This window comes from Xenopus laevis, chromosome 7L (assembly GCF_017654675.1).
Source record: "Xenopus laevis strain J_2021 chromosome 7L, Xenopus_laevis_v10.1, whole genome shotgun sequence".
Lineage (NCBI taxonomy): Eukaryota > Metazoa > Chordata > Amphibia > Anura > Pipidae > Xenopus > Xenopus laevis.
Window position 1 is genome coordinate 5,178,273 of NC_054383.1, and position 9,650 is coordinate 5,187,922.

A 9,650-nucleotide genomic window follows, 5' to 3' on the forward strand; every position below is an offset into this window, starting at 1 on the left:
TCTCAGAATTCCCTTTGACTAAAACATCGGGGTGGTTCTGATTGAGGAGTCAGTCTGAGAGCCCGTACCTGTATCCAGGCACAAATATATGGCTCTCCCTTTATTTAATCACAGTCAGATCATGGCTTTGAGCTTTGGGATATTACTGATTCCCCCAAATACTCCCAATATCCCCATTTAGCTTCAGAAACACCCTCAGTGCAACTACCTGTATCTGTGGGAATCACTGGTTGCGGGGTGGCAAAGGGTTAAATCCAGGGCCGGGCCAAGCCGACGGGGTGCCCTAGGCATCCAGTCAGCTACCCCCACCCTCCCCCATGCGAGCGTGTGAGCTTGTTACCGCATGCCCTATAGGGGGAGACGCATGCGCGAGTGCGCATGCGATATGCGGGGAGATTAAAGAAAGGAAAGGGGAAGGGCAGGTTAGTGACAGGGGGAGGAGCGTGATGGAGGGGCGTGATGGACAGAGGGAGGGAAGTGACGATGACAGAGGGAGTAAGGGGAGCGAAGGAGAGAAAAAGGAAGGGGAGTGACGAACAGAGATAGGGGAGGAGGAAATCGAGCAGGGGAGCAAAGCCGGACTAGGGGTAGGCAGAAAACTTTTGAACAGGTACCTGCCCAGCGCCCCCACATCTTTGCACCCTAGGCAGGTGCCTCTTCTGCCTACCCCTAGTTCTGGCCCTGGTTAAATCAGTTGTGTTTGGCACTTATTCTGTGTCATAATAGTTCAACTGGATTGTATTTGTTATACAGTGATTTGTACCATTGCGCGATGATTTCTGGTTATACGATCTGACCCAATTACAAGGTCATTAAATATTATTATTACTATTATTGTTGTTGTTGTAGGGGTCCTTGAGCGCCTTCACCCGCCGCACCTGCCGGAGTACCCCACTCAGGATCCCGAGATCTCTGGGGACAAGAACTACAATACACAACATGTGATGCAAATACTTGTTCCTTTGTTGTTTTGTGCGCCTGGGTTATATACCCTTTGAACTCCCTTGTTTACAGGAAGCAGAAATGACCAAAAACAGGATGTATGATTCAGAAATAGCACAGGGGTTACATTTGTGCTAACATATTTACTTCTGTTTTTTTCCGTTATGCATGCAAGTTTCAGATAATATTGTGCAGTGGGTGTAGCCATGTAGCCTGAAGTTTCACTTAGCTTTGCAATAGCAGTTTCTAGCACTTATCTATGCGACCTAACGATTATTGATTAAGCATATCCCTTCAATTATTATTGTTATTAAAGGGCATGTAAAGGCAAAAAAATAAAATCCCATTTTTACTTTCTTTAATCAAAAATAAATCTATCTCCAATATACTTTAGTTAAAAAATGTGTACCGTTTTTATAAGAAACCTGATTATATTGCAGTGAAATTCTCCCTTCATTTACTGCTGTGGATAGGAATTGTCAGACGGTCCCTAACTGCTCTGCAAGGAAACAATCATACTTATGAACAGCAGGGGGAGCCCCGCCTTACTTCCCAGCCATGCAGAACTCAAGCTTGTCCTGTATTGATCATTTATGACGATCCCTAAGCAGCCCAGACCACACTGAGCATGTGCACAGTCTTGGTCTTGCAAAGATGTATAACAAAGTTACAAGATGGTGACCCCCTGTGGCCAAATTTGAAAGCATAAATCATTTGTTTGATTAGGCTTGTGGTGCAGTAAGTTCATGTTTATGTTTAGTATACAAAATACAGCATATTCTATTTTAGATTTTCCTTGTCCTTTAATTACGTATTTTTAGAGTGCCAACATATTCCTCAGTGCTGTAAAATAAATGGCTTTATACAAAGAACATAAAGAATTACACAGATAGCAGCCAGTAACCAATTCAAAAGGTGAAGAAGGCCTTGTGCAAAAGAGCTTACAATCTAAAAGGAGAAGAAGTTGACGTTTGAGAGATTTGGAGACTCCGTAGTCCTAAATTTCACTTGCTGCTTCAAAGAAAGCAATTTGTCTTTTTTTCGGTTGAAAACAGAAAGACCTCATTTATCTGTTATTTTAGACTATTCACACAACTTGTGTTTCCAAGAAGCAATTCGATTTCGGGGCAACAATTAACAAAATAGACCTCTTTGTTTTGGACACTCAGAGCACATTTATAAATAATACGGACCCAAGTGAATGGGAGAAAATCTATAAAATTCTCTACCATAATTTGTCAGACAGAAGGAAACCAGAAGAGAGAGTCTCTGTTTAATAATATATTTAATTAGGCTCTGGCTGTATAAGAAGCAACGGCACTGAATCAATCTTTGCTTTTACTCACACTGGTTGTTTTCTGCAAATGTTTGTTTTTTTTAATCTAGAGAATTAAAGATTTTGGGGAAGATTTACTAAAGGTTGAAGTGGTGAAAATTCGGCAGAAATACCATCCACAGGAAGGGGTGGCTACCCGGCCGGTATTTTACCAGCCTAGCCGGTAAAATACCTGCCAAGGCCGGGGCCGGTATTACAAATTTACCGGCAATGTAGCTGCCGGTAAATTTGTAATACGATTAAAAGGAGCCCTCGGCCTGCCCCCAATCCCCTGGAATTTACCTTTTCTTGTACTTCTTCTAGCCTCCGTGGGGTGGCCCCGCCCCCTTTGACATCACGCCCCGCCCCTTTTGACGTCACGGCCCGCCCCTTTGTGTCCCTGCCCCCCAGCAACCGGTAAAACATTTTTAAAAAGGTGGCAACCCTATCCACAGGGACATTGCTAATTCATTGCTGAAAGAAATCATCGCTAATGACGTTTCGCGCCCTTTGGGCAGGCAAATTCGCGCTCAAGCGAACGATCGTTACTCCGCAAAGTCAGTGAGAATTTTCCATTATTTTATTCCTTTCACCAGAGTTTCCTTCGCCAGCTTAGACCTGGTGAACTGATAAGATGAAGCCACATCCTCCTCAATCTCATGTCAGTGACATCATATCCTGTTTGCCGAAAAATCTGTATTTTACTTCCATGGACATATGCAATAATAAGTGGCCACTTCCAGTAATTTCCTCTAATAAAGACATATATATATGACCTATATGTGTTATACTTACGCTAATGTATGACATGAACTAACAAAGTTTCGCTAGGCTGCTAAGACGCAACTTCACATTTTGATGAATTAGCGAATGTGCTGCGAATTAATGGCGCGAAGTGTGCCGATGACTTCCCAGGTGAAAAATCTCCATTTAGTGAATTTTTCCCTTTTGTATTTATGTCTTTATTTTTTCTTCTTTTCATTTTTTGCATGTGTCTTTGCTTGTACTCCTTTGGCATTGAATGTTCTATTTAACTTGTATTTGGTTATACATTAACCACGATACCTTATGTCTGTACGTGGTCCTTGGTCCATCTGTAATCCAGGTTTAATTGATGCTTAAAGGAGAACTAAACCCTAAAAATGAATGTGGCTAAAAATGGCATATTTTATATAGTGAACTTATTGTACGAGGCTAAAGTTTCAGCTTGTCAATAGCAGCAATGATCCAGGACTTCACACTTGTCACAGGGGGTCACCATCTTGGAAAGTGTCTGTGACACTCACATGCTCAGTGGGCTCTGATTGGCTGTTGAGAAGCTAAGCTTAGGGCTCGTCACTAATTATCCAGCAGAAAATGAGCTTCCCTGGCTGTAATATAAGCTGATGCTACAGGTTTGCTGATTATTCTATTCTGATGCTAATTGCACTGGTTTCTGTGCTGCCATGTAGTAATTATGTGTATTAATTACTAATAAGCCTTATATTGTGACATTTCTATTCTATGTGTACTGTATATTGTGAGTGGGTCCCTAAGCTCAGTAAGTGACAGCAGCACAGAGCATGTGCAGTGAATCAGCAGAAAAGAAGATGGGGAGCTACTGGGGCATCTTTGGAGACACAGATCTTTACTGCTAAAGGGCTGTGGTTGCCTTGGGCTGGTACAGAAGCACAAAACATCATGTACAACATTTCTACCTACTTCTTTAGTTAGGCTTTAGTTCTCCTTTAAATCACATGTGCACTCTGCCGTGGGAGTGGCTTTTTAGTTTAGAGACTGTGGCTGCACCGAAACTTGTGTTGGCTGCACTAAGCAACTGTTACAGGAAACCTCATTTATTGAAGTGAAACTGCAGAGAAGCTCCATGTCCCACAAATGTGATGTGAGAACCTGTATTTATTTCAAACAGAATGTCTATAAAATAGATATAACATTTTGAAGGGGAAACTCATTTCCAGCTGCTGTTATGTTAGTGGGCTCTTCCCTGTAGGGATGGAACATGTTCCCTTTGTTTTCCCTGGGGGATTGGTCAGCCTGCCCCTGTACAGTCCTTAAAGGAACAGTTCCGTGTAAAAACAAAAACTGAGTAAATAGGCTGTGCAAAATAAAAAAATGTATCTAATATAGTTAGTTAGCCAAAAATGTAATGTCTAAAAGCTGGAGTGAGTGGATGTGTAACATAATAGCCAGAACACTACTTCCTGCTTTTCAGCTCTCTAACTCGGAGTTAGTCAGTGACTATAAGGGGGGCCATGTGGGACATAACTGTTCAGTGAGTTTGCAATTGATCCTCAGCATTCAGCTCAGATTCAAAAGCAACAGTTGTGTCCCATGTGACCTCCCCTCAAGTCACTGATTGGTTACTGCCTGGTAACCAATCAGTGGAAAGCAAGAGAGCTGAAAAGCAGGAAGTATTGTTCTGGCTATTATATTACACATCCAGTCTCTCCAGCCTTTATACATTACATTTTTGGCTAACTATATTATTAGGGATGCACCAAATCCACTATTTTGGATGCGGCTGAACCCCCTGAATCCTTCACGAAAGATTCGGCTGAATACCGAACCAAATCCGAATTGGCATATGCAAATTAGGTGTGGGAAAGGGAAAACATTTTGTAGTTACTTATAACATAAGGCAAGTTCAGTGCGGTAATTAGAGAAAAGCCATATTCCTCAGTTGAAGAGAGTTATGGTTCAAACGTATGATGTGGAGATGTTCTTTTCCGCAATCTGTCCTATTTTTGCCGCGTTTCCTGCAGGGTAAATCGCATATGGTGAAGTACCGTCAGGCTCTTATTCGAAGTGCCCTGTGATCGTCTGTACTTACCGGAACGCTGACTGTATATTTCAGTAGTCCCACTGGAGCAGTTCCCAAAGGTGGGTCCTTTCTACGGGGCTGGGGGGCCTCTGCAGTGCTTCCGGTATGGTTTCCGATCACAACTGATCCAATTCTCCACTCCAATAAACTCCACATCATCCGATAACCCACCTTTGGGAACCGCTCCAGTGGGACTACCGAAATATACACCTTGTGACTTAACAGTCAGCGTTCCGGTAAGTAGAGACGACCGCAGGGCACTTCACCTGACGGTACTTCACCATATGCGGTTTACCCTGCAGGAAACGCGGCAAAAATAGGACAGATTGCGGAAAAGAACATCTCCACATCATACGCTTGAACCATAACTCTCTTCAACTGAGGAATATGGCTTTTCTCTAATTACCGCACTGAATCTGCCTTATATTACAAGTCACACGTGGACTAGTGGGTCCTTCTTTTATCGCTGCTTCCCTCCCACCCCTTATTTGCATATGCAAATTAGGATTCAAGTTCGGTTCGGCCGGGCAGAAGGAGTCGGCTGAATCCGAATCCTGCTGAAAAAGTCTGAATCCTGGCCGAACCCTGAAGCGAATCCTGGATTCGTGCATTTTCACATCTATTTACCTAATTTTTATTTTTATACTTTACAATTCTTTAATACACAGGCACCGCACACGTGGAACTCTGCAGGCAGAGCAACTGTCACTTTGCACGTGGTATAAAAGATATCTTTTGTGAATAAGAGGAAACACAATCATAGATAGTAAGGCACTTAGTACAATTGATCTCCCTGTTAGTTAAACACATCAGGATTTGGTTGAGGGGATCGGTGATAGACACAAACTCAATGTATCCCAAAGCTGAAATGAACATGTTACTGTATGAGCTGAACTGGGAAGAGCAGGACTGGACTGGCAGTTAGTGGATTGTGGCTACTGGCAGCTGCTGTAAGATGCCGTAGACCCGCACTGTTTAATGGGTCTGTGGGGGCTGTAATTGAAATACCAGGGCCTATTTTGACTTCCAGTCTAGGCCTGGGGAAGAGAGATACTCAGTATTACTGTAGCCAGTAGAGCAAAATGCTGGGGTATGAATTATATCTGGAACAAGGGAATGAAAGGGTCAAGCCTCCCTGACCTGGTGCCTTACAGGCTGTGTGTCTCCTATTGTCTCCTGAGAAACAGTAGCACTTATTACTTATTGAAGTGTTTATTTTTCATTTCAAGTATGTATATAGATACCATACCTCCCAACTGTCCCGTTTTTCACGGGACAGTCCCGATTTTGGCAGCTCTACCCACAGTTACCGAAATGTCCTAACTTTCCCTTTGATCTGCTTCACTGAACAGCCAGAAAAAGATACAACGTTTCTAACTTAATTGGCTTTTGGCAGAGAGCCCAGAATACTTGGCAGGTGCACTTAGATACATTTGTAACAATTTAAGATAAGCAGGTCTCTTGGGGAAACTGAGACTTGCAGCTTGAAGGGCAATCCACCTTCATTAGCAAAACTGTAAACACATAAAAACCACAGAAATCTGTTCAAACTTTCATATTCTGGCCAATTTTTTAAAACGGGGATGGTAATTAGGGGGTGTGGTCACAAAAATGGGCGTGGTCGAAAATGTTTCGACGTGCCACGCTCACCAAATCTTTTTGTCCCTCGTTCTATTTTCAAAGGGGAGGGTATGACATACCAGGGATGCACCAAATCCACAATTTGGGATTCAGACAAATCCCAGAATCCTTTAGTGAAAGATTTGCACTTAAAGGGCTTAAAAAGTGACATATATATATATATATAAAATATAGTTTCATCACCTTGGCAAAGGTCACACAAGACTAAAATGTTGGTACAGGTATGGGATCCCTTATTCAGAAAGCTCCAAATTACGGAAAGGCCGTCTCCCATAGACTCCATTTTATCCAAATAATCCAAAAATAATTTCCTTTTTCTGTGTAATAATAAAACAGTAGCTAAGATATCATTAATCCTTATTGGAAGCAAAACCAGCCTATTGGGTTTATTTCATGTTTATATGATTTTCTAGTAGACTTAAGGTATGAAGATCCAAATTATGGAAAGATCCATTATCTGGAAAACCCCAGGTCCCTGAGCATTTTGTATAACAGGTCTCCCAGCTGTACTTTAATAAAACTATATTTTGCTCACTTTTTAAGTCGTGTGTGTGTGGGGATATTTAACCCTTTTGTGTAAGTTTGATGGATTCTGGGTTTTTCCAAATCCTGCTGAAAAAGGCCGAATCCCGAACCGAATCCTGGATTTGGTGCATCCCTTTTTGTTACATGTAATTTCTTATTTTTTATAACATGTTCAAGTACTAAAGAGGTGGTTCACTTTAAAATAACTTTTAGTATGTTATAGAATGGCTAATTGTGAGCAACTTTTCAATTGGTCTTCATTATTTATTTTTTTTATAGTTATTTAATCATTTACCTTTTTCTTCTGACTCTTTCCAGCTTTCCAATGGGGGGTCACTGACCCCATCTAAAAAAAACAAATGCTCTGTAAGGCTACAAATGTATTGTTATTATTACTTTTTATTACTTGTCTTTCTATTTAGGCTTCTCCTATTCATATTCCAGTCTCTTATTCAAATCAGTGGATGGTTGCTAGGGGAATTTGGACCCTAGCAACCAGATTACTGAAACTGCAAACTGCTGAATAAAAAGCTAAATAAGTCAAATAATAAATAAATGAAAACCAATTGCAAAATGTCCCAGAATATCCCTCTCTACATTATACTAAAAATGATCTCAAAAATTAAAGGACAAGGAAAGTGTAAAATAGAATAAGGCTAGAAATGCTGTATTTTGTATACTAAATATAAACATGAACTTACTGCACCACAAGCCTAATCAAACAAATGATTTGTGCTTTCAAAGTTGGCTACAGGGGGGTCACCATCTTGTAACTTTGTTATACATCTTTGCAAGACCAAGACTGTGCACATGCTCAGTGTGATCTGGGCTGCTTAGGGATCATCATAAATGATCAAAACAGGACAAGCTTGAGTTCTGCATGGCTGGGAAGTAAGGCGGGGGCTCCCCCTGCTGTTCATAAGTATGTGAAAGGTAAATGAAATCCAAAGGTTCTGCAGTTCACTCCCTTTGCCGGTAAAAGATCTGTTCTCCCTTAGATCGACCACAATGTAAAAAACCTTTCCTTCATACGAAGATATACCAACGCTAAAAGCTTAGGGATAGACACCAAAAGAAACAAAAATAAAATATAGTGTAGTATTTTCGAATAAGATTTGCACCCCTTTGTGCAACCGCTATATAGTGTGGTTTGACGTCTTCCACCAAGGGATTCAAGTGCCCTTTATCCGTGACTTTTTAATAATATACGTGGCCACCTCCTGTGTAAGGTAATGGGTACTTACAAACGTTTAGTTTTGCCACTAGCATATAATATGATTCTTTGTCCCGATCCTGGTTAACTTTAGGTTTCTAAAAAGATATGCTAAAATCGTGTAAAAACTTCTTTAATATAATAAAAGGATAAAAATACAGGTTGCACTCACATATGTGCGCTTAGAATAAGCATAAATACAGTTCGTCTTGGGGTTCTCCAGTCCTGCGTTCCACTCTGGATGTTTAATTGCCTGGCGTTGTTGGTAGGACACGCGCTCCTGGTCTCCCTCTGATGACGTCACTGTTCAGCCGACGCGTTTCGTCTATGCTTGCAATGGTTATTCTTAAAGGAGAAGGAAAGCTACGGAGGCATTTTATTGCCAATAGATTAGCTGCAATAGTGGAAGCTAGAATTCTATATTTATTCTGTAGAATGTTTTACCATACCTGAGTAAAAAGCTCTAGAAACTCTCTGTTTGTTTAGGATAGCAGCTGCAGTATTAATGTGGTGTGACATCACTTCCTGCCTGAGTCTCTTCCTGCTCTGGGCTCAGATTACAGTAGAGAAGGGAGGGGTGGGGGGAGAGGAACAAACTGAGCATGCTCAAGCCCAGGGCAATGAGGTTTAAGCTGAAGGCAGGAAGTCTGATACAGAAGCCCATGAGTACACAATAGAAGGAAAGAAATGCAGTATTTCTTTTGACAGGGGACTCAGAGCAACACTACTTTGGGGGTTTACTGGTGTATTTAGATGGACCTTTCTGATAATGCTTACTTACTTTTAACCTTTCCTTCTCCTTTAAGTCCACAGGATGCAGCATCATCCTCAACACTGAGATCAGGGGCAGATGGTCCTTGCATAGACAGCTAGCTGGAATTTTACATTTTTATTTAGATATAGATGCAGCTAACAAAACATTGGGGGGGTAATGCAACATACCGTGGTGGTGGTCTAGTGGGGGATCGGCAGGGACGCCTGCTGTCCCCTCGGCGGGGACGCCCGTCGCCAGCCGAGTCCTCTTCTTCCAGGGTTGGGGATTCTTAGGGCGCGGTGCTCCTCTGCGTATTCTATAGGCGCATTCACGCTGGTGTGTGACGTCAGCATGTAAATGGCGCAAAATTAAAAGGTTTAAAAGGCGCAACTGGGCTTTCGATCATTGCCTGTTATAGGATCTTGTTCCTGGTGCTTCT